The sequence below is a fragment of the Dermacentor variabilis genome, unplaced genomic scaffold (genome assembly GCF_050947875.1).
Source record: "Dermacentor variabilis isolate Ectoservices unplaced genomic scaffold, ASM5094787v1 scaffold_14, whole genome shotgun sequence".
Lineage (NCBI taxonomy): Eukaryota > Metazoa > Arthropoda > Arachnida > Ixodida > Ixodidae > Dermacentor > Dermacentor variabilis.
In genome coordinates this window covers 20,927,647-20,953,474 of record NW_027460302.1, presented here as the reverse complement: position 1 = coordinate 20,953,474, position 25,828 = coordinate 20,927,647, and the positions used below count along the sequence as shown (strand labels likewise).

At 46.9% G+C, this 25,828-nt stretch overlaps 1 pseudogene; it reads right to left on the bottom strand.

Annotated features, from left to right (window-relative positions):
* Positions 1-16,406: 16,406 nt before the first annotated feature.
* Positions 16,407-20,363, bottom strand: LOC142567677 (uncharacterized; annotated as a pseudogene).
* Between the last annotated feature and the right edge of the window lie 5,465 nt (positions 20,364-25,828).

Genomic DNA, 25,828 nt, shown 5'->3' with positions numbered 1-25,828 from the left:
GGCCTGCGGCGTTTCCCACTTGGACTCGACATCACATTTCGTTAGATGTGTTAGCGGCTCCGCGATGCGTGAAAAATCCTTGACAAAGCGCCTATAATAGGCAAACATGCCAAGGAATCTGCGCACTGCCTTCTTGTCGATTGGCTACGGGAACTTTGCGATGGCAGCTGTCTTCTACGGGTCGGGGTGTACTCCATATTTGCTGATGACGTGGCCTAGGAATAGAAGGTCATCGTATGTGAAGCGACACTTTTCCGGCTTCAGAGCGAGCCCTGATGATTGGATGGCCTCTAATACTGTCGCAGGCCGCTTAAGGTGATCGTCGAAATTTCCGGCGAAGACGACGACGTCATCCAAGTAAACAAGACAGGTCTGCCACTTCAATCCTGCTACAACCGTGTCCATCACGCGCTGCAACGTTGCAGGTGCCGAGCACAGTCCAAATGGCAGCACCTTGAACTCATAGAGGCCGTCTGGCGTGATGAAGGCGGTCTTTTCCCGATCCCTTTCGTCGACTTCTATTTGCCAGTAGCCAGACTTGAGGTCCTTCGATCAGAAAGAAGTATTTAGCATTGCAGAGCCGATCTAATGCGTCGTCTATCGATGGAACGGGGTGTACGTCTTTCTTCGTGATTTTGTTCAGTCGACAATAATCGACACAGAAACGTAGGGTTCCGTCCTTTTTCTTTACTAAAACAACTGGAGACGCCCACGGGCTTTTCGACGGCTGGATGATGTCGTCGCGCAGCATCTCGTCGACTTGTTGCCTTATAGCTTCGCGTTCTCGCGTCGAAACCATGTAAGGGCTCTGGCGGAGTGGTCGAGCGCACTCTTCGCTTATTATGCGATGCTTAGCGACTGGTGTTTGTCGAATCCTCGACGACGTCGAAAAGCAGTCATTGTATCGACGAAGCAGACTTCTGAGCTGTTGCTGCTAAATCATGGGGAGACTTGCATTTATGTGGAAGTCTGGCTCGGGAACTACGGTCCTCGGGGTAGATGCGACAGAATCCGAGAGGATAAACGCATCGCTGGTTTCCTGCATTTCTTCGATGTATGCGATCGTCGTGCCCTTGTTGATGTGCTTGAACTCCTGGCTGAAGTTGGTCAGCAGCACTTTCGTGTTTCTTCCATGCAGTCGAGCGATCCCTCTTGCGACGCCAGTTTCACGGTCGAGCAGTAGACGTTGGTCGCCTTCGAGGACGCCTGCTATGTCAGCGGGTGTTTCGGTGTCGACCGAAAGAACAATGCTGGAGCGAGGCGGGATGCTCAGTTGATCTTCGAGCACACTCAAGGCGTGGTGACTACGAGGGCTCTTCTATGGTATCGCTTGATCTTCAGACAGCGTTATTGACTTCGACTTCAGGTCGATGATTGCGCCGTGTTGGTTGGGAAGTCCATGCCAAGAATCACGTCTCGTGAACACTGTTGGAGGATAACGAAGTTGGCAGGGTAAGTCCGGTCATTAATGGTTATTCTTCCCGTGCAGATTCCACTCGGCGTGATGAGGTGTCCTCCAGCGGTCCGAATTAACGGGCCTTCCAATGCAGTCATAACTTTCTTCATTGGGCTTCGATGGGTCCACTCATGAGGGAGTAATCGGCTCCTTTGTCTACTAAGGCGGTGACTGTGTGGCCTTCCAGAAGCACGTCGAGGTCGGTGGTTCTTTGTCTTGCGTTACAGCTAGGCCTTGGCGTCGGATCACGACTGCGTCGCGTTGACCTGTGGTTGGTACGTGGCGTCGTCAGGCGGTGTTTCGTCTTCGTGTTCTTTCCTGCGAGACTTCGTCGGGATGGCGGTGTGTCGTCGTTGTTATATCGTCGAGATAGTCTTTTCGGCATCTTCGTCGGCGGTGGAGGATCTTCGTCAGTTCGACGATCAGCAACCGCACCTCAATCGGTTGCTGCTTTTAGTTTTCCGGATATGGGCTGACGGACCGGCCCCGGGCTGGGCCAGTGTATGGTCGGCGCTGCGGTGACAGATAGCGGCCAGGTGACGGCGAACGGGACGGTCGTCGAGGGCTCCACTGAGTAGCGGCGAGGTAGTCGGCGATGACACGAGGGGGATCACCTTCCCTCGGGCGCTGTGCGTTGACGGCGAAGCCTCGCAATCCCAGGTCGCGGTAGGGGCATCGGCGGTACATATGTCCGGCTTCGCGCAGTGATAGCAGAGCGGGCGGTGGTCGGGGGCGCGCAATATGTCCGTCTTCCTCGCGTAGGAGCGCTGGGCGACGTGTGGTCGTGCTGACGGTGGCGGACGACGGAATTGCGGCGTTACAGGGCCCTTACGCGGTCGCGGAGGGGGACCTTGACGGCGTGCGACGGCGGCGTAACTCATCGCTTCTCGCTGGGGCTGCGGTAATTGTGGTTACACCTCAGGAACTCCAAGCGATCAGTGCACCTCTTCTGTCACGATGTCGGCGATCGAGGCCACTTGAAGCTGCGACGATGGCAAGACCTTGCGCAGTTTTTCGCGCACAATGGACCTGATCATTTCGCACAGATCGTCCGTGGCCCGTTATTGAATTCCGGCGTAGCTTGTTGGCTTGGTGCGTCGGTCGAATTCCCGGTTCCGCAATTCCAGTGTCTTCTCGATGCTCGTCGCCTCACGAAGAAACTCGTCGACGGTCTTCGGTGGGCTTCCTACCATTCCGGCGAAAAGTTCCTCCTTTACACCACTCATCAGTACGCGGACTTTCTTCTCCTCGGACATTTCTGGGTCGGCGTGGCGGAAAAGACGGCTCATTTCCTCAGTGAAGATATATATATATATATATATATATATATATATATATATATATATATATATATATATATATATATATATATATATATATATATATATATATATATATATACACAAGACAAGAGTGGCCTCAAATGCTTTGGCAGGGCACATAGCAATGACTTTGCGCAATACTGACTGGATGAAGTCCAGTCTAATCGACCAGGGAAGAAACTGGCAGTCACGTCTGGAGTCTCTCGAGATACAATTTACAAGGACACACGCCCAATAGAAACGAAGTTGTTCTCCCCCGTATTACGCCCGGCGCTTGCGCGACATGGTGAAACGTATTTAAACAGGCACATCAACATTTTTCTCCCCATTGTGAACGAGGCATCCATATGGAATCTGTTTTAACACGTTTACTTGGTCGGTGTACACCTTTCTTTGTAATCACCCCTAAGGAACTGTGCGTATTGGCGTAACAGAGATTTTGCTCATTGATAAATATGGTGTAGGACGTCATTGGCTTCCGCGTAAATGCGACCAGCGCACATATCTCAGGTGAAATCTGGAAACCTTGTTTGCCAAAATACGCCAATAATAATGTAGCAGCTCTTTGAAGCCTCGCGCGCTCCTGAGAACGTCTTACACCTGATGTCCACGCGAAGATGACATCGGTGGACATTGATGTCTTGACAGCACTTGGTATGCGCTCCACGAGACCAAGAACAACATTGAATAGTGTGCAGCTCAAGATGCCATCTTGGGGAACATCATGGTGTGTCTTGCATTCAGAGGTCGGACCGTCAATCAGTCTGCACAAAAAAATTCCTCATGTTCAACTACAGTTGCGGCATCCACCGGTACACTCGGCCACCAAGACCAACCGATTCATGAGCATCATGTATAGCGTCATGAGCAACATTGTCATCAGCTTCTTTTACGTCCACAAACATGGCGACACGTAACCGCTTACACCTATTTTGATGTTGAACGTAAGCGACCAGATCGATAACGTTATCAATGGAGCAGCGAAGACGTCAAAAACCGGCCATATCGTTTGGATAAGCTTTGTAGCGTTTCAGATGCCACTGCAATCTGGCGAGGATTATGCGTTCCATCACCTTCCATATACGCAATTAGCAGCGTAATTGGGTGGCATGACATGAGCTCTAGTGGTGACTTGCTAGGTTTAAGTACTGCTACCAGAAGGCTCGCTCACCCAGATGGCACAAGATGTGGCACGATGCGCTATCTGGCATAGGCGACAACGACCGATTACATAAAGCAAGAGCTGCATCGAGCTGCTCGGTGGTGAAGGCCAGCTCCATTCGCGAATCCCGTGAATGCGGCATGATGCTGTCCGTACCAAGGGGGCCTGTGTGGCGTCTCAAGGAGCGCAAGAATGATGTCGCCAAATGCCACACAGTGACAAATGCCCTCGCAGGTGATTCGGGGAAGACAATTCACGAGATAAACTGGGACAACGTGCGTATCGTGGCCACAAAGAACTTTAAATGTCGAGTCACATAATAATTAAAGCGACAAATAACACAATCAATAGATCATCTGGTACTCTAAATCACATGTACTCCTGAACTTAGTCTCATGTGCTCAGCGCTATTTATGAGCTATGTGCTTAACCGACATTCCACTGTGAAAAAGGCATGCGTGCGGATCCCGAAACATCATCTTATTTTTATTTATTTTTTATCCTTGTCCTGTTTCGTTTTTAACAATGTTTTACCTGACCAGACGGTATTCAGTCAAACACTTCACTAGATCCAACATAAACAAAAAAAAAACAAAATGACTTGCAATTAATTTATTATTGATATAGTTGTGCTAGACTGAAACAATGAAATCCTTTAAACACCTACTTCTGGGCCGCAATAAAACATGACTGCACCTATAGCTATGCGTTATTTTGAAACGTTAGATAAAATATCTCAGATGATGATCTTCCAAGAGACGAACCGTTAACCCTATGGAACTGTCTTTTGCTCACCGTTGTATTTCGGCCCTCAATGACAGCACATATCAGGTAAACAAGGCGCATAATTTAGAGCTAATTACGTCAGCAACGTTATCTTGCCGCTCTTCTAGCCTATTTCAGAGCCTCGGTGGCCACATTTGGATAGGGGCGGAATACGAATGTACGGTAGCGGTGTTCAATAAAAAAATTACATTGTGGTGTTTCCCGTGTGAAAATCACGATCTTATTATGAGGCACGCCGTAGTGGGCGACTCAAGATCATTTTGACCAGCTGCGGTTTCTCAAGGTGCATCGTACGCAGGCGTTTTTTTTTTTTCATTTCGCCCCCCATCTAAATGCGGCTGCCGTGGCCGGGATTTGATCTCTCGACCTCGTGCTTAGCACTGCAACGCCAAAGCCAATTTGGCAATGACGATGACAATGATGTTTATTTTTTTGCATCAGTACATGACGCGAGGGGCATGCAGAAAAAGCTGCCACATGGACAGCTTGACGAAGCCGCAGGCCCCCGCATTGGCGTTTGCGCGGCGTTAGCGAACACAAAGGTGGTACATCATTGTTTACAAATGTCATTTACACAAAATTGAGCATCGCGAACCATGCGAAGCAAATGAAGAAAAAAAGATGGGCTCTAACAGGTCGTAGTAAAAAACATATCTAACCAGTAAGAATAAAAAACAATGATAGGCACCAATGGCATCGCAACTGTTCAAAAAAAAAAAAAAACACGAGGGTGAGAAAGATATAATCATAACACAAGATGTAACAATAACATTTCTCATACAAACTAAACAAATGAAAAACCAAGAATATAAGCTATACAATGGGACTAGTTGGTTTCGATAAGAAAAAATTTGCGAAAGCCAGGGAAACAATCTAGTGCAGGCAGAAATAACTATACAGAGCTTTAAAAGAGGTATTTTCCAATCCGGTGGTTTTCTTGTGTATTTTATTCAGTAACCTTGGCAGGTTGTTACGAATAATTTGTTGTCCGTATGTCGTTCTAGCGGTTTCTAGTTTCGAAAACTCTCTGGACCTTGCCGTATATGTTGTAATGTTAATTTTTAAATCCGCTAGTGTTCTTAGAAAGCTGGCTCCATTATTTATTTCTTGTTTGTACGCTCTACAGAGTCGATAATCGTACATACTGGCAATTGGCATTACATTGCATTTTATAAAAAATTCACGTGCATGAACATTTTCTACGACTCGTAGGCATTTTTTTTTTTGCAGTACATAAAGTTTTTCCAAATTTCCCTATGTGGTAGTAGCCCAAACTAAGTGACAGTAGTTTAGACCAAAAAGAAACAGTGTGTTGAAAATCAGCATCATTATTTTTGTTGGCAGTATATGACGGTTACGGTAAACAAGCCCGATTATTTGAGATAATTTTGTCGCCGAAGAATTTACATGCATATCCCACGATACGTTTTCTTGAAAGATAACACCTAAAGTTTTAGAGTACGGAACTATATCGATAGGCGTTGAATTTAGCAATATAGGCGTATTAGTTATTACGCTTTTATTTTTGCTTCGAAAAATTATTCCTTTTGTTTTGTTTGTGTTTATTTTAAGACGATGTTTACGTGTCCATTCATGCAATGTTTGAAGAATTAAGTTTGCTTCCTCAACTAGTTCATATTGATTTAGGGAACGTAGAAAGTTGGTCAAGTTGGAACGGATGCAGACTTGGAGAGGGGGAGGGAGGGGAGGAGATCTGTGCCGAAACGACGGAAATATAGAGATCGCTCGTCTTGGGTGGCCTTCGATCCCTTCGTGTTGCCTCCACTGGAGCGTTCCTCACAACTTGCTCTGCAGATCCTAGAGGTTAAACTTGTTGATTGTATAATGCTGCATATTTTAATTATTTTGCCTGCCATTTGTTTTATAGGGCAGCTCTTAGACACCCGTTCCTGCTTTCGGCCTCAGCGGCCCTCGACGTAGCTGAGCGAACCATCACAGCGAAGGGCGAAAGAGCGAATGCGGATTGCAGCGGGAAAATAAAGACTGCTAGAGCGAGGAGAGCGCGAGGAGGAAAGCGGAGGAGGAGGGTGCAGCGGAAGCATGAGAAGGAATGCGTCAGCGTGAAGTGTGGCGAAAGGGTGAGGAGGAAAGTGGAGTTCCGCACGAGACGTGCTCTACGGTTTGCAACCCCGCATGCGGCGAGCGCGTCCACCGACATCATATACCGAAACAAAGCGCGGGCTTCGGACCCACTGTGCATGCGCAACTTCGCCTGCGCCGCCGCCGCTAGAAGATGCGCTCCGCGCAGCCACGTCTTCCGATATTCACGCTTTCTTTCTGAACTGTGAGCGATGCAAACGGTACAAATGATTCGCCTGCCGCTTTTGATAAACGAGCTGCCCGGCCAGAAGCTCAGCGCCGATTTCTCGCACAGAATCAAAATCTTTCCCACAGAATATCGCGAATTCACAACACCTGAACAGTTGCGTTTAAAATTTGCATTAGGAGTATTGCAATCACCTGTGAATTTCTTCCTCCCCTGAAGCGAATCATACAGTGTACTTTTCTAAGTGTTTTATCGTTCTTCTTATACGAGTTGTGTGGCAATTGCTTTGCACCAAAGAGCATTTTCCGCATCGCAATGTTGCTTTAAATGCTTATGCTGCGTACTTCGTCTATAGCATTTTTTAATTTGTTTACCGACATGGCTGGCATTTAGCGAGCACGTCATGCTGCCAGTGTTTTTCATATATTTCGGCCATGGGTCCGTGGAATGACGCAAATAGAGGGAGAAATAAAATCGTGGAGTGAAAATTTGTTCCTGCGACAATCATCGCCGTGGATTAGACTCACAATAACAACGGCTCAATTCCCGGGTTCATTTTTACCGACTGTTTGACGAAGAGTTGCTTTTTTGTGCATATTTAAATAAAGGTATCGTAGTGGGCAATAACAATTGATTTGTACATCAGTGCCATGGTGATGGAGTGCAAATTGTTGACATCCTGTGAAATTTTTGTGTACATTCTACATCTTTTGGGATATAGGGGTGGGGAGGTTAATTTTACACGACACGAAAGGTAAAATTGTTAATAACATCTTGAAAGGTTTATATTGAAAAGGGACTGCAAAAAAAAAAAAAAAAATTCCAGCTACAACAGTCTGGCTCATTTCCTACGTCTTAGTGTGATAGATTGTATAGCAGTCGACGTCAATGGGCTGATGAAAATTGCTAGCAACTGAGGTGCCTTATTTGGTGCTTTCTCAGCGAGTGAGGACACGCCTTCAAATTACTTTTTTTAGCCTTAACCAGACGTTTCCTCGCATGAAAGCAAATGTCTTCATATCGTAGGCGTCAGCGAGAAGCCAAAACTCGCAGTAAGTCAGATAAAGAATTCAGGGAGAAATAAATGTAGCACATCAAACTGGATGGCCGAGAAGAGGGGTCCAGCTGGACTACGCTGGCAGACGGGCTTCATCGTGCGTTGTGCGTAGAGGGAAGGGCTCGCGAGCAGACGACGACGACGACACGCGTGCGGACTCGCAGTCTTTGCAGTGCACACTGGGGAGCAGACGACGATGACGGCGACTTGGCCGATGTGTGGAGGAAAAGCCAACACGGCTGCTGTTGGTGTTTGCGTGGCGCCGTGGGGTTCAACGACCGCAGGAGGCCTTGTCCCCAGAGCGGCCGTCTCCTCGTGGAGGAGGGGCCGACACTGTTGTCGAGTTCAGCAAAGAACAGACTGGGGGAAAGCATTCGCGTGCCACCGGAGAGTCCAGATGGCGACGCAAAAGCCATTGAAGAGTGGTGCGCGCGGGTGCAAGGGGGGCGGTTCGACGTCTATTGGGCCTTTCTTGTGTGCGCGCGCGACCGACATTCACGCGCAGCGCATCGGCGAGGGGGACGCGAGGGGTGAATGGGGGGTGGGGGACGCGTGGAGGCTTGTAAATTGGCTGCCGATCGTTGCCGGTACTTTTCCTGCCGTCATCCAAGAAGGGAATACCGCCAGTAGCAGCACTGGCGGAAGAAACCGCACCAGTTGCGGCCCGCGCTCAGTGCGCGGCGATTTCCTCGCATTGTTGGCCGCTTAAACGCGAACGTGATGAAAGGTGCGAAGGGCGATTTGTTTCGCAGCGTCTTCGACCCCATAAACTATGCACCTGTGACGTTTGTTGCGTACTCTACAGAACAGCATATTCAAATGCGCTAACTACCCATTAGGTTCCGAGGGGGTCTTTGGCTAGCTAAGCTTGTCGAGAAAATTAGTTAGAACCTTATCTGGCAAATTTATTATATTGGAGAGCGCAGCAGTTCCTGCTTTCTTAGTTAACGGCCAAGAGCAGCGCACTGATTGTGGAAGCAAGGCTGCTGAGCACGAGGTCGCGGGATCGAATCCCGGCCACGGCGGCCGCATTTCGATTGGGGCGAAATGCGAAAACACCTGTGTGCTTAGATTTACGTGCACGTTAAAGAGCCTCAGGTGGTCGAAATTTACGGAGTCCTCCACTACGGCGTGCCTCTAATCAGAAAGTGGTTTTGGCACGTAAAACCCCATAATTTAATTTTTTTCTTTTTTTGGTAGTGGAAGCAAGCGTGCTTCTGAAACGTATAAAACGGCAACAATATATAAACCGAATATATGGGACAGACAACCCAGCAATATCTCAACATGTTTCAAGGATATAGCAGGTGCTACTAGCCTGATTAAAATGTGTTTCAAAGTGTGCGGTCACGCTGTTTCCGTGTCGTGTGGCTATAAACAAACGTTCTTCGCCGCGTACGCTCAAATCTTCTGCCCGGGATGCGGTAGTTTCTCGTGAAAGGCACAGGTAGCGGAGCCAGACAAACAAAGAAACAATGAACTAATGAAAGTTTAGAAAGCAATAATCTCTGTCCACGATGAAACCGCAGCAAGCTTCTCGTGCACCTTTGATTTGCCCATGAGCAGATATCGGAACATACACGCACGCCCGTACGGTGTGCCAATGTAGCTTAGCCATGGTATCACTACACTCTTAAGCAAAATTGCACCCTTTTTCCACGCAAAGATAATCGTCATCTGTCTTGTTCGCATTTCCTTTCTTTAACGCGGCGAGCCCGGTACTTCCCAGTAACGAACGGCATGCGCGTTCTCAGCATGACATAGTATTCCCGACAGGAAAGTAGCGGGCGCGGCAAGGCAGATGGCCATTATTGTTGCGTGCCAGAGATACTCGCCAAAGGGATGTAACTTTGCCTAAAAGTGTACTGAATCACACTAATATAAAAACGTTTTGCTGATAATCTTGCGCAGCAAGTGTCACAAGTTTTGAAATCCGTGAAATTCAGGATTAATTCGTCGAAATAAACTAAGATGATAACAACGATGAGAAATGCTATTAACTGCCGCTCCCTGAAAACGAAGGAAAGTATAAACACAAGCGCTGATTGTGAACTGGAAGGGTGGGACAATTAGAAATTGTAATAACTTGTTACCTCAATAAATTTTTAAGTTAATAGCTGGCGGTTGTGCTCTGTCTACGGCTTCATTCGTCTTAGTTTTCAGTGCGCTGCTTATTATTAAACATGAATCAATACCAGATTCATCAGTTTTCTATCCTCTTCTGCGGTAAGCAGGCTGAACAACTTGAAATGTCTCCCGCTCTGCAACCTCATCAGCCGCAGTCAAATTTGGTTGAAAGCACTCTTGGTTTATTAACGGCACATTTGTGAGCAGTGCCATCTGGGTGGGCGAGCATGCCATCCCTTTACTATATTTTTATACTTCCGTATTATCTAAAATATGCCTTAAACATATTGAGCACTAAGGTAAAGGTGTTCCGAATTGGCCTCAGCGCTTCGCGACTGTCTCATTGCCACATTTTCTATGAATTTAAAGCTTCCGAGCAGAATTAGTTGTTCTGAAATAATTATGAAGTTAGACATATCCCTAAGCATAGTGTGGCTTTCTCCGTAATGCATACAGTACAGTATACAGGGGGCCCAAGCTAACTTTAGCCAGATTTTAAAAATATGCGAATGCCACATAGCTGGACAGAATCAAGGTAGTGCTGTTTGCATTCGCTAGGAGATACTCAGATTATCTTTGTGCATTGCGCCGAAGTTCATAATTAGTCTCGATTATACGACTTCTCAAATATTAGAATTAGATTAAAAGTGTCAATGAGAAAATTGTTGAGCCCCGATTCAGCTTTCTGTTGCTCAATACGTGCTACAAAAAAGCGTTTGTCCGAACGTGAAAGAAGCCCGCGAATACACGTAAAATTGCTTGTATTAGTACAGCGCCTCGGGAAAACAGATTGCGTTGGTTCTGTCCAGCCACCTGGCATTTGCATCTTTCTTTTTTTTAAATCTCAGTGCATGATAGTTGAGACACCCTGTATATAAGTATATGTGGTATAGTAGTTTGTAAAAAGAGCTATCTGTCGCTGCCTCAACAACTTTCATTCGTGTTACCAGTGTGGGACGAAACGAACGCGGGCAAAAAGCTCGTGTTCTCGGAAAAAATCCAAAACCTAATAAACCAACGCAGAGGCCATCATGCAGGAGGCACCCCGGTACTGCTCCAGTGTTCCGTGGTTCCTTCTGCGTTCGTGCACTGCAATGCCGTTGTAGTAGTGTACCAGTACACGGACAATACGTGTCCTCCTTTCTCTCTTGAGGCCGTGTTGTGCCGAGGTAGCGCGACGCTCGGAAGATGACCCGGCAGCGCGTCGATGGCAGCGCCGCAGGCCGACCACACAGCAGAACTTTTCTAGCGCATAATGCAGGTTGGGCTATATTACTAATCGAGGACAGCCAGCATAGACGTGCTGATTTGAGCATAATTAGCCTCAGGCTCATTATGCTCACAGAAAATGGCTAATTTTCTTCACTTGCGTATTTCGATATCTGAAAACTGCTTTATCTGAAACAAGATTTTGTGAGCTGCGCCCTGTTCGAGGCAGCAAATGTCGCAGTTTGCCATCCAGCGCACTCATCCTACGAATCACGCCCACAGAGCTACAGATAGCTCCACATATCAGCACTCAACGAATTCTAAGATGAAAATAAATGATGTGATTCGTGCGTGAAAAAAAAAAGGAAACCTTGTTGACGTAACACTATTTATTCTCTTTCTACGAACAATCACGGTCTATAGAGCTGCACTGCGTTAACCGTTGGCCGATCTAGAGGGGCCGATCTCGAGGCCTGGCGCTGTCCCAGTCCGAAACACGAAGGCACTGCTTCCGCGATAAGAAAATTAGGCCTGCAGTGAACCTAATTTTCTGCACCGAGAAAAAAAAAATAGGCACAAGAGGTCACAAATTTAATGCGACCTAAGTTCCATCCCAGCCCATGGCTTGCTGCCATGTAGCACTCACGGGTGGTGGACCCACGCATGAAGACCAATGGTCAGCGACTGTTATTCATATGGGAAATACAGATCTCGATTCACTTAATGTGCCCTCTTTGATCGTGCATTGTATGAATGGTCCTGCGAAGAAAGAGAAGCAGCGCAAGCGGAAACGTGTTCTGAAGGATGAAAATAGGATAAAACCAAAGACATGGAATGAAAGTTCGAATGATCGGCAGCGTAGGGTGTGTTTAGTATTACGTAACCGCTGTTATGAAGTTCGTGGAGGCAAAGTAATGATCGTAACGTAAGCACGGTTCACAGTGAAGTTACACGAAAAGAAAGGCGCCGCTTGAAATTGGCAAAGAAATTTCGATGGGGAAATTACAACATACGTCAATTGGGTAAATAAAAGAATAAAACCCTAATAAGATATTCTAAAAGAAAAGGCAGCAAGATGCCGTGTGTCAGTTAAAGTGCAAATATCCCTCGCCGTACTACCGGGCTCTGGCTGCCTGGCCGGTCTAGGCTGGTTTCTTTGCACAGGACGACGCTTCGTGGAGTGAAAATTATTGATGCGTTCAGCGCCGACATGTGTGCCACACACTCATAAGAGTTAATTTATTTTATCAGATTCCTTAAGTTTTGTTTCATAGATTTTCCATTTCTTGTTCTCTAGTTTTACGGTTACTTTATCTGCATATTCATTGTTTGCCGTGTCATTGAGATCCAATGTAATACAGAGCTCGTAGAATATGTTGTGAAAGGGACAATATATGATGCATAACAAATTCGTGGCAGTTAATGCTATTGACTTTACTCACCGATGTTTTTAATGATTCAGTGGACGGCAAAGAAAGCAATGTAATTTGGCAGCGTAGATTTTTGGGCTTGTTGGTGCATGATTTGAACAGCAAATAGCGCTCGTACTGTTCGTGTGTGCCTTAATTTCACTTTCCCGTCCTGTGCGCGCTAATCAAAGAAAGAAAGTTGTAGGACTATTGCTCACCTATAAAAGGAATCTATAAATAAAAGCGCCGAATGATATAATCCTCAAGTCGAATACTGGCAAGCGGAATTCTAGCATGCAAGGCAGGATCTTGGACGTGCTGTGCCACAAGCATGCCAATTGTTGTCGCGCTGTTAATATATTCAGTGTAATAAAAATTTCGTAGAAAGCCTTGTGAAAGTGGCATTAGAAGATTTAGAACAAATTTATGGCACCAGGAAGTAGCGCCTTAGTAACCTTGTTAGCACGCCGCTAACAGTGCTAGTGCAGTGGATGTAAAAAGAACAACCAGATGTTCCGGCCGGTAACAAATCCAGACATATTGTAATTAGAGTGGTGTGGTAAATTGTAAGTAATTACACAAAAGAAAAGCCTACTTAGCGAAAGCACGAGACCGAGTCGACTAGGTGCCAGGGCTGGCCTGGGAGAATCCTGGCGACAGTAAAAAAAATAAGAAGGTAACCGTACATAGCTGCACGTTTGCACGCGGAGGCAGACACCTCGACCCCGAAGCCAAATGTCGAAACGGCGAGACACCACGCGCCCATTCAAGTCCACTTTCTCGGCGAAGCGGCTGCTGAAGGCATACAGGCGGGACCTTGGTGCCGGCAAAGCAAATACACAGCGGGAGAGATGAGCCGAGAGAGACAGGGAGCGTACGAACACACTAGTTGAAGTCCCGATTGTAAGTATTAAGCGCAAAACTCACAACAACGCACGCGGCCCGGTAATTAAAAAAAAAAAAAAAGCGAACGCAAAGCCGAAAATTTCGCGGAGTGCTGGAAGTTGCGGAGCGAAAAAGAAAGAGTGTTGCGGCAAAAGGGACAGAAAGCAAAAGGTGCAGAATCACGCAAAGAAAAGGCAGGAGGGGGGGGGCGGCAAAAAAAAAAAACAAAAAATAAGAACGCGCGTACGGGAAAGAGGGCTAACAAAGGATGCCCCGCCGAGATACTGCACAAAAGGTTTTTGAGGCGCGCGACCAGGAACTGAGGGAAGAAGTTCGAAAGAAGTATGGAGGAGACAAAACGAAAAAAAAAAAAGAAATGAGAGAGTCTCGCAAAGGGGGAACGTGTGGAGGAGAAAGCGGTCTGCCGCACCGACAGGGGAGGGCAGCAAAGCCTCCACCATTTTCTTCCCGCGACGCGAACAGATGGCCCGCCACAGCCTCCCTCTTTGGGCAGTCTCGCTCTGGAGTACGAGAGGCCACGGAGAAGGAGAGTGAGCCGACGGCGGCGCGTGCAAGGCTTTCCCTCCGTTGCATGACCTCGAAACAAACGCGGAGCGGTACGGGATGTGTTCGTACCTTCTTTTTTGTTTTCATTTCCTCAGCAGTTGACGCTGTCGATAATTGAGTTCCTTTGCAGCCGACAAGCAGAGATAACTAGTATCGCTGCCACAGATCCATTATACAGCGAGTTTACTGTAAATGGAAGCAAAAAAGGTATTTTCAAAATGCGTGGCACAAGAATGAAAACGTGTTATATAGAACAACTCAATTCTAGGTACATTGTTCACTTGAGACCTCGATCACGAGAAGGTAATCTGCAGAAGAATTACGCACGTCCGACGAGCATGTCGCAATCCAAGTGAAGCGAAGCTTTCGAGAAGCGCGTAATGAAATCGTCACAGCACGAGTCCCATCGCACCGCAAGGAATCTGGCATCTCTCGGTAGCGTAATCTTCCATCGTGAAATTGTTAGTGCAGTTCGCTATCACTAATACTGCTTCGCCCTTCTGGAGAAACGGCAGCATCTCTCTCTTTCTCCGACTCTTTTCTTTGAGTCCGTCTATAGGCGCTGCTCCGCATGGCTGCTGTTGATTCTTATTTTGAATGAATGCTGTTTGGCCTCATTTCAGTTGCTGAGTGTATTATACAGGGTGCCCCAACTTAAGACTGCCCCAAGACTTAAGAAAACAGCAATCGCGTTACTCGAAGAAAACCTAGTGCATATTGTTCCCAGGACAGTGGAGTAATCGCCAGTAATTTTTTCGTTAATGCGATTTAATTCGGTAATTATCATGCATTATCTAACTCAATACGTGCTGTCGTAATTAGCAAAGTGTCAAGGCGCCATTTGTAAGCATTCCATAATGACGTGTAACTGCGCAGTTCGGAGCGTTTTCAGAATTGCGTATGATTTTTTCCGACAGGTAGTGACTTCCCGTGAAATATAAAAAATACCACGTGACTGCGCTCCTTCCCGCATCATAAAGCAGCACCCTCAAATAAGCTGATTGAAAGCAACTGCATTGCCAGTCGCACACCCGAATATACAGCGTTCAATCTAGCTACTTGTACAGAAGGAGAACCAGCTGCTTTCTCGGCTGCGCAGCTGTTCCTTGCACTCGCACCTATAATCCGCCTCGCAAGGTTACATTGATGACAAAAGCCCCTTGATATCGGCCGAAGCGTCGCTCTAACCACGCGCGAAATGCGGAAAGCCAATAATAATCGGCACAGAATGTTTCAAAATCCCGGCTCAGCTCACACTGCATCGAAAGAGTACGCGCGCAGCTGTTTCACGGCAGAAACTTGGTGCACACCAAAGCCAAATTAAAGCGACGGTTTTCATGACAGTGCATAGGTGCGGCGGAAACAGGTTCGTGGCAAAAAATAAAAGCGATATAAACAGACCGGAAGCGACTCACGTTCCCTGCCGGTGCATTCAAGAAAATAATTAAATGTACCCCTTCTAGCTAGCCGGATTGGCAATCGAGTCGTCTGTACACACGCACACACACAAAAAAGAAAGAAAATCCGTGCAGAATCTTTCCTAGGATTTATCTGAATGATATGTAATGATTTCGCAGTATTGACGTCGTGCTTCGTGTAATTGCGAGAACGACCACGGAAGAACGGTGAACGGATAAGCGCGGTTGGAACACCGAACCTTTTATTGTATGGTATCTAGAAGATTTCGTCACCTTTAATTGCCGCTGGCTACTCCTTTTCACATAGGAATTTAAAAATAACAAATAAATCTTAACAAGAATAGTGAAATCATAACAACGCAAATTCCGGTAACATAAGCAGGCTAATGTCACACTATAACTGAAAGACAACTCCAAATCATAAAAAACGCGAAGTCCAGTCACGTAAGTAGGCCACACTAAAACTGAAAGCAAACTCAGTAACACAGTGTTACATCGTAGGTCGGACACTGCGCTTGACGCAGGCGAGGCAGACACGCTGACAAGCTGGAAGAATGGGCGTTTATTTGCAGTGCACGTTGGAATATAAAGACAGGTTAAGGAAGGAGGGGAAGGGAAACGAAGTAAGAAAACATAAGATAGGCAACCAGATTGGCACGTGTAGCTGTAGACTTCAACTGAGAAATGATAAGAAGAACACTGTAGTTATAACATTTCTCCATCAATAATACTGAAGACGCTGCACAGGTCTGCGCTCTCGTGTTGAGCGTCGGAGTTCCGTGGCCACTATAGGTTCACCGTTTCTCTCTAGTGCGTCCAGGGGCTGGGGTGATGACTGACGCTGTGGTGGTGACGTTTCACGAGTTTCAGCTTTTGCCTTTGCTCCGGGAGTTTCTTCCGGAGTTCTCGAGATGGACGAACTTTCACTTTCCCTGTGGCCTTGGGTAGCCGTTGGGTCTTTCCTTGTGTGAACTTGATAAACGTGTCGCCGAACGAGGCCCTGAGGCGTTTCCACTGTCACCATCCTAGCACCATCTGCTGACTTTACCGTGCCCGTCTTCCACTTATCACATTTACCAATGTTACGGACGTAAACATTTGTGTCTGGTGCAAGAGTCCAGCCATCCGATGTTCCCGATCTTCCTGCAACCAAAGGAGGAAAACATGTGTCGAGGCGGGACCGGATTTGGTAGCCAAGAAGAAGTTCCGAAGGAGATTTGTCCGATGCAAGGCGTGTTCTCCGGTAGTTGAAAAGTAGTGTGCAGAGGCAATCTTCTATTCTGCCCTGGTTCACCTTCTTCGGCCCATCTTTAACAGTTCGGACAGCTCTCTCTGCTAGGCCGTTCGAATGTGGATGAAACGCAGGCGGGTTATGTTATTGTCGTTCGCAAAATCAGTAAATTCTTGGCTAGTGAACTGCGTCCCATTATCTGAAACAACGGTGCGAAGAATGCCGAACCTGCTAAAGAAGCTGCGCAGGCAAGTAATAGTCGAAGATGTGGTCGCCTGTTTCATTGGTACGGCCTCAATCCATTTGCTGTGAGCATCTACGAGAACTAGGATCATGTTTCTTTTGATTGGCCCCGCGAAATCTAGATGCACTCTCGACCAGTTCTCCTGGCTGGTCGGCCAGTTAACTGGCGGAGCAAATGCCGGCATTGGTCGATTTTGGATGCAGCTTGTGCACCCCGCTGACAGTTTTTCTATGTCGTGGTCCATTCCTGGCCACCAAAAAGCTGACCGAGCTACTGATTTTATCGCCGATGATCCTTGTGGTGTCTCGTGCAACATGTGCAACATTCTATCTTGCGCGTTAACTGGAATGACAACGCTACGGCCCCAATACAGCAAGCGGTGGGCCAATGACAGTTCTAGTTTGCGGTCGTAAAAAGGGAGCAAGCTTCGTTCTAATGCTTGAGAGCTTGGAGGCTACCCGTCTCTTGTGTACTGCACGACCTTTGAAAGTACTGCGTCACCTGCCCTCAGCGCTTGCAGTTCTTCTACCGAGACCGCCTCCTCCTGGACACATGCCAGTGCCAGAACGTAGTCAGGTGGCTCCCCTTCCGTAGTTGGCTCCAAAGTTTCTTGTGGCAACCTACTAAGTGCGTCCGAGTTCAGGAGCGGCTTGCCTGGCGAATACTGTAACTTGTAGCGAAATCCTCCCAAATACAGCGCCCAGCGCTGTATGCGAGCAGCAACCAGAGGCGGAGTGGGCCGATCTGGTCACAGCAGGCCCAGGAGCGGCTGGTCATCTGTGACCAGGATGAATTCTCGGCTATAGACGGTAATAACGAAACGGCATTATACCATATACGAGGGCCAGTGCTTCACGTTCAAGTTGCGAGTAATTTTTTTCTGTTTTTGACAATGTCCTCGAATGAAATCCCATTAGCTTGTTGACATTCCCTTTCGTGGGAAAAAGCACTGCGCCGTTACCTCTTTGCGATGCGTCGCACTCTAGTTTCAGCGGTTGTGAAGGGCCGGAGTGAACCAACACCCCTACTTGCTGAAAACACTGTTTTGCTTTATCGAACGCCGTTTGTTGCTCTTGTTCCCAAAGCCAATGTCTGTACTTTTCCAGCAGCCGATACAGTGGAGCGAGCAGAGACGATATGTTGGGCAAAAATTTTGCGTAGAAAGTGATCATGCCAAGAAAAGAACGAAGCTCTGCTACATTTTTCGGGCTAGGGGCTTCTGTGATAGCTTCTAGATTCTTTTCTATTGGGTTCAACCCTTGCTGATCGATTCGATGGCCGAGATATGTAACGGACACTTGCCGAAATTTGCATTTGTCGAGGCGCAGTTTAACACAATTCTCGCGGAAACGCTGTAGAACGGCTTTTAGCACGTCATCACTTCTTGCTCTTTCGGACACCAAGACATCGTCCAGATAAGCTTGCGCGCCTGATAAGCCTTGTAAAACTGTTTCCATTCAGCGTTGAAAAATGGCTGGCGCAGAGGCAATGCCGAAAGGTAATCGGTTGTAGCAGAAAAGACCTTTATGCGTGTTAATCACGCATAACTGGCCCGATTCCTCATCGAGAGGGACTTGGTTATATGCGTCACATAAATCTAGTGTGCTGAAATGTTTTCCACCGCTTAAGGACGCGAACATGTCATTGATTACTGGCAGCGTGTACTGCTCCAGCTCACATGCCGAATTTAAAGTGACTTCAAAGTCGCCACAAATCCTAACGGTGCCGTCCTTCTTAAGGACGGGTACAATGGGCGTAGCCCACTCGGAATGCGGCACTGGTGACAAGACGCCTAATGCCACGAGCCTATCAAGCTCTTCAGATACCTTGTCGCGTAGAGCGAAGGGAATAGATCGGGCCTTACAGAACTTGGGCGTGGCTCCCTCCTTCAGCTGTAGGTGTGCCGCGGGTCCTTTGATGATGCCCAGATCTGAGCTTAAAACATCTGGAAACTCGGCAAACACGTCATCAGTGACCTGCGTGGTGGTAGACGGCTGTGCGGTCAGCGGCTTGGCTGAGAGGCTGAGGACGGGGGAGCCTGTGTCGCTCAGGAGGGAAATTAGGTCTCGACCACATAAGCTTGGACCGGGAAAACTACCAATGTTCTACAGTTGTACTGTCGTACGACATTGGCAAGAGGAGCTCTCCAAAAACTTGCAATTTTCCGAGGTAGCATGATAACTTCGTGCGTGAAGGCCGTAGCGAAGGCCAAGTGTTTTTGTGCTGCTCAAATAGGTGTCGGGACACGACGCAGACCGGGGAATCCGTCCACACCTCCCCATGTGAAGGTGCATCGCATTGGGGGCTTCACATTTACCTTCTGCGTAAATTTTAGCATCCAAATGTGCATGCTATCATCTATGTCTTCATCTGTCTCCCCTTCCTTAACAGCCAGTACTCTGCCACGAAATCCCCAGGCTTCTTCTCGAGTTCGAGATCTTGCGCTTTCTTCGTTCCGGCATTTTAATGCTAGGTGACCACGTCGACTGCAGTGATAACAACGAGCATTACTCCAACGGCAGGCATTAACGTTATGCTTTATGCTGCCACAATGCCCACATTCGGCCAGTACCTCTTTCGTTGAGGCTGACTGCACCTTAATTTTAAGCACCGCCGACGTGTCTGCGGCCATTTTATTGGCGTCCTTATCTGCAGCTTCAGCCGACAGTGCCATCGTTGCAGCGTCCTCTACGGACAGATCTTTCATTGTCAGGAGTTGTTTCTGCAGTGCACTCGATCTTATGCCGCACACAATTCTATCTCGTAGCATTAGGTCGAGCATGGTACGAAAACTGCAGTTGTCCGCAATTCGAAGGATTTCAGTAATGAATTCTTGAACAGACTCACCGCCAAGCTGGCAGCGGTTGAAGAAGCGGAAGCTTTCAGTAATCTCATGGCGCTTGGGATCAAAATACTCGGCCAAGACTTTCACGACGTCTTCGCACTCCAAAGAATTCGGCTTCTTCGGCGCTACTCGTCCTGCTAATATTTGAACGGTGCGCGTGCTTAAAGCTGCCGCCAAATGCGCCCGTTTCTTTGCCGACTTCGTCACGCCCGTTGCCTCAAAGTATGCCTCTGCCTTGATAACACAGGCCTTCCAGTTGTCTCTTTCGTCGTCGAAGTCGGGCAGTTGCTGGTGTGCCATCGTCGAGTCGTAGCCCCGTAGCTTAGCTGCCGTCCTGTGCTTTAAGGTTTTGCCAGGGGTTTTGCTTTCCGTTCCTCATCGCCCCTGTTACATTGTAGGTCGGACACTGCACTTGCCGCCGGCGAGGCAGATACACAATGACAAGCTGGAAGAATTAGCGTTTATTTGCAGTGCACGTCGGAATATAAATACAGGTTAAGGAAGGAGGGGAAGGGTAACGAAGTAAGAAAACATAAGATAGACAACCAGATTGGCACGTGTAGCTGTAGACTTCAACTGAGAAATGGTAAGAACAACGCTGCAGTTATAACACAGAGAAACAGAGAGTCCAGTCACATATGTGCAATAAAGTAAACACGAAGTCCGGTCACTTAGCGGGGCTAAAATAAATGCAGATAAATAACGGAATAAAGAGTTATGAAGTTACAAAAAAGCAGGCATTGGATTGGCCAAAGTCGGGTAAAATAAGAACATAGAGTGCACTGTCACGTTTAAACACTCTATTCAATACTTTCCGAGAATATTTCTCGCTTCTGGAAATGGGCCAGCAATGCTCGTCTTTGCAATGAGTCTTGGCCAAGGACGTAAGATCTTCCCGAGGCTGAAGGGCCTGCGATCTAAGGCCACTAAATCAAGTGCTGAGCATTGTCTGCGTGTGTCATGTCACGAAAATTCTTGCAGAAGATGCTGTACATCTTCATTAGCGTGGCCACTAGTGCATTCCGCACTATCAGCTCTTGGAATTTTATGTAGAAAGTGTGTTGTGTACGCGGTACCGAGACCCAGACAGTGAATCAGTGTTTGAAGGCTCTGGGTGTACTTAATGTGAACGAGATTTTAAATGAAGTAATGGGTCAATGTGAAATAAATCGGAAGATTTCGTGTTCTGGTTAAACCATGTCACTTTGCAACCAGGGGCTGATATCTGTCTTACTATGCAGCGCAATTCGCCTTTTGTTAGAGGGAGACCATGTGTGGCGTTATTAACATGCGTTTGTCCAGCTGCCGTATCTGCTGCAACATTTCCAGGGATATTGCAGAGGCCAGGTATCCGTTGGAACGTTATTGTGCGAGTTTCTTGACTTGCTTTTGTGAGTTCCACAAGTATCTCGTTCACTAACGTCATGTTTTGTGAATTGCTGATGTCACTAAGAAGTGAAGAAAAAGCTGCTTGATGACTCACAAAGGATGACCCATTGTTGCCCTTTTTGCATTGAATTTATGTAGCGTAGCAACGACAATGCTCCAGAAAGCTGCGCTATTAATGATGAAGTCGTGTCAGATAGTTAACATGTGTGTACTTGGTTCCGTTCTGGAATGACAAAGGCAGCTGTAGAAGAATTTGTTTGGCACGAACCATCTGTATACGCTTGAATATAGCCAGGGTATCGAAAGTATATTTGGTATAACTCCAGTTTTGCTGCTAGCAAGATGATATCTCGTGTGCGAATAATTTCCTCAACCTAAACTTCAATTTTTGGAGCTACCAGTCACCATGGAGGGCAAGAACTGTCTCAGAATCAAAATTCGCGATGTGGTAGTAGCTCCTTGTTCACCTGAATCACCAAATTGATGTTCGCCCCGTCTCTCTCAATTAGTGCACACGCTAGTGGGTGCCTTTTGTGCGGCACTGCAACGCGAAAGTAGTGTCGACTGGTGTCAATGATCCACATAATATGAAATGGAGGATGACGTTCCTCTGCAATTACTAAGGAACTTGAGGTTGCTCGAGGAACGCCTAATCATACACTAACCCCCGAATGCAGAGATCTAACTTGGATCGTGCTTCGGCTTGACGTGACGAAGTCGGCCCGAAGCATGAAGCAGAAAAGGCAAAGCAGAAGAGTGAGTCTAAAAATTAATCTGCAGAAAACTAAAGTAATGTTTAACAGTCTCGGAAGAGAACATCAATTTACAATAGGCAGCGAGGCACTGGAAGTCGTAAGGGAATACATCTACTTAGGGCAGGTAGTGACGGCGGATCCGGATCATGACACGGAAATACTCAGAAGAATAAGAATGGGCTGCGGTGCGTTTGGCAGGCATTCTCAGATCATGAACAGCAGGTTGCCATTATCCCTCAAGAGAAAAGTATATAATAGCTGTGTCTTACCAGTACTCACGTACGGGGCAGAAACCTGGAGGCTTACGAAAACGGTGCTACTCAAAATGAGGACGACGCAACGAGCTATGGAAAGAAGAATGATAGGTGTAACGTTAAGGGATAAGAAAAGAGCAGATTGGGTGAGGGAACAAACGCGAGTTAAGGACATCTTAGTTGAAATCAAGAAAAAGAAATGGGCATGGACAGGACATGTAATGAGGAGAGAAGATAACAGATGGTCATTAAGGGTTACGGACTGGATCCCAAGGGAAGGGAAGCGTAGCAGGGGGCGGCAGAAAGTTAGGTGGGCGGATGAGATTAAGAAGTTTGCAGGGACGGCATGGCCACAATTACTACATGACCGGGGTTGTTGGAGAAGTATGGGAGAGGCCTTTGCCCTGCAGTGGGCGTAACCAGGCTGATGATGATGATGATGAAGCAGACTTCAAGACGCCCAAGTCGGTTTTGCGTTTCATAGACGTTCAAGCTGACTTGCTTCGTCAAGTCAAGACTGTGCTTCAATGCAAAAGTAGGTTGCTCATCTGTGTTCGAGGTTAATAATAAATTTATTAGCGTAAGGCACGTTGTCATGCAAAAAAGTATGTATCTTCCCAAATTTCCACCAGGGCATAAGTGCTGAAGTATAGCTTGAGTAAACTTAGTAAAAAAATCCGCCGCTGCGATGGGCAGTGTTGCTTGCGAAAGCGCCCGTTCCCGGCACGTTTAAGTTGTCTTCAAGTTTCGGTGTTTTGGCGCGCTCTTTGAGTTGCAGGTTTCACCATTTCTTCAAGTCGGTGCTCCGCTTTTATGCGACAGCGTATTTGAGTGCAAATTAATTTTATAGTCATATTTACTTTGGCTTTAGGTTATTTTTAACTCAGAGGTCTTGATGCGCGTTGGTCTAACTGGCCGTAGAGAAGCGAACGAATTGGTTGGTTCGTATGGTGGTCTTTGAACGGCTGTTGTTCTCGATTGCCGCAAGGCGTTCATGAGCCCTTTGGGCCGGCAACCGGATACAAGTGGCCGAGACGAGGCATACGGTCGGTTTCTGAGGGAGCTCGCGCGTTCCTTTTCGCCTATAGGCATTCCAGCAAAAAGGCGACGGTCCTTGTTCTGCTCGGGCTACGTGACCATTTCTTGGCCAACCAATAGGTTGGCCAAGAAAAGGCCAACCTATTCGACCGCACTAAGCCGAAGTCACAAACTCTAAAAAACTGCAACATGTGCTGCGAACGAAGAGTACCCAACGCTGTAGTGTCCCCTCCGCGCGACGTCCGTTCGGGAGGTAGTCATGTTGGAATAACAAACGAAGTCAGTTTGAAGCTAGCCCGGGAGCAGACTTGAAACTTGAGCGGACTTCGATGTAGCCAAGTCGTTCGAACAAGTCCGCAAGCTCAAGCACGATTTAGGACGCGCGCGAAGCTGTCTTGAGACTGCTAGGAGTCAAGTTCGAGCCAAGTTAGATCTCTGCATTCGGGGGTAAGGCTCTTAGCTATTATTCGTTGAAGATTCTCTTAATATGAACGGGAGATTCCATGCAGAACAGGTGAAGAATATGCTATATTTAGCTTTATAAATGCATCATGCACATTTAGTAAGGATGAAACCGACCCTCCCCATGTCGTGCCTGCTACGCGGCGAAGAACAGTTATTAAGGAGTTTATTTGTTTTTCGCGGGTTTCAATGTGAGAATTCCAAGAAAGTTGCCTGTCTAGTATGACCCTCAGAAATTTGTGTTGTTTCACTATGTCTAAAGGCCGTTGCTCAAGGCACAGCTGAAAATCCTTTAGATGTCCTCTGGTGAAAGGCAACACAGCCGTCTTAATGTAAGACAGTTCCATTCCTCCTTCTTTTAACAATTTTTCCACAATTCTTAGGCCTTCCTGCAAAGATGATTCAACAAGGCTGGTACTTGAACGAGAAGCCCAAATGCAAACATCACGTGCATACTTAGAATAGTTTAGCGCAGGTGGAAATCTCTGCGGTAAATCCGCCATCACACAATTAAAGAGAAACGGATTTAAGACACTGCCTTGTGGGACTCTGACTAATATTTTGGGAGGAGCTTTTTCCTTTACTTGTTTGAATAAATATTGACCGGTTGTTCAAAAGGCTGGACATCTACCGTAGTGCCATTCCAGAGACTCCGAGTTCTAGCAGGCTACATAGTATATAAGCATGGCTGGGTGTGTCGAAGGCTCATTTATAGTCTACATAAACCGCTATTTTGCCATTTCCTCTAGCTCGTTCGTGTTCAGCATATGTAACCACATACGAAATTGCATCCATGGTGCATCGCCGCCTTTGAAATGATGTCATGTAATCGGGAAGTGCTTCTGTATGCTCACACCACCATTGCAGCCTAGTGTAAATAAGTTTCTCCTTTGCCTTGCATCAACAGCTCTTGAGACTCACAGGACGAAAAGATTCAAGATAAATAGATGTTTTACCAGGCTTCAATATAGGTATCACAAGCGCCGTTTTCTGAGAGTCAGGGACATGCTCATTTTTCCACAAGTCATCGAGTAGGTCTATAAGTGCCAATCGACCATTAGGTCCCATGTTTTGCAACATATCGTATGTAACGAAATCTGGAGCTGCAGCAGTTTTTGTCTCACAAGACGCAAGCGCGCATTTTAGCTCCATCATGGAGAATTCGTAGTCTAAGTGTGCATGCTGTGACTGAAAACACGCAAGAACTTTTTTTGCCATTTCAACCGAACACGCAAACTCAGCACTAGTAATAGATACGCTTGTTCTAGTTATAACTTTGCATAATAATGAGCAATCGCTAATTATGGAGTATTCTTGGCTATTGCGAGAGCACGAAATGATTGTGTTTGAACAACAGGGCCACTTAATGCACGAATAGTCATCCATACTTGTGGAACTTGTGTCAGGGGAGACAACGTATTGCAAAATTCACGCCATCTTCTTGCCCCTAATTTCTGCAGTCGTCTCCGCATGATTATGTGGATTAGCTGCGAATTTCTATATGCTTCTATATTTCCACTCCAGCGATAAGGTCTTCCTCATCTTCTTCTTACAGCTCTCAAACGTTCATATTGTTCATCAACTAATCTGTACTCGTCAGGAATGGGCACATGTTTCGTACACATTTTCATTGTTTCCAGCATCGCTGATGCGAGTTTTTCTAAGTCAGCTTCACAACACACTCAGCTGAACAATCGTTGACGAAAGAGCTGCCAGTTTGTTATATCCACGTAACTTCATTTTGCAGTTCTCTTTAAACGCGGATGTGATGTAAGAACTGGGAAGTGATCTCTTCGACCTGTTTCTGCATCTGCTGTCCACGCAGCACCAGTAATAAATCATTAGAGCACAGGCATAGCGATTTCCCTGCATAAATGTCACAGATCCGTCATTCAATACTGACAGATGGCATCTTTCCACGGCAC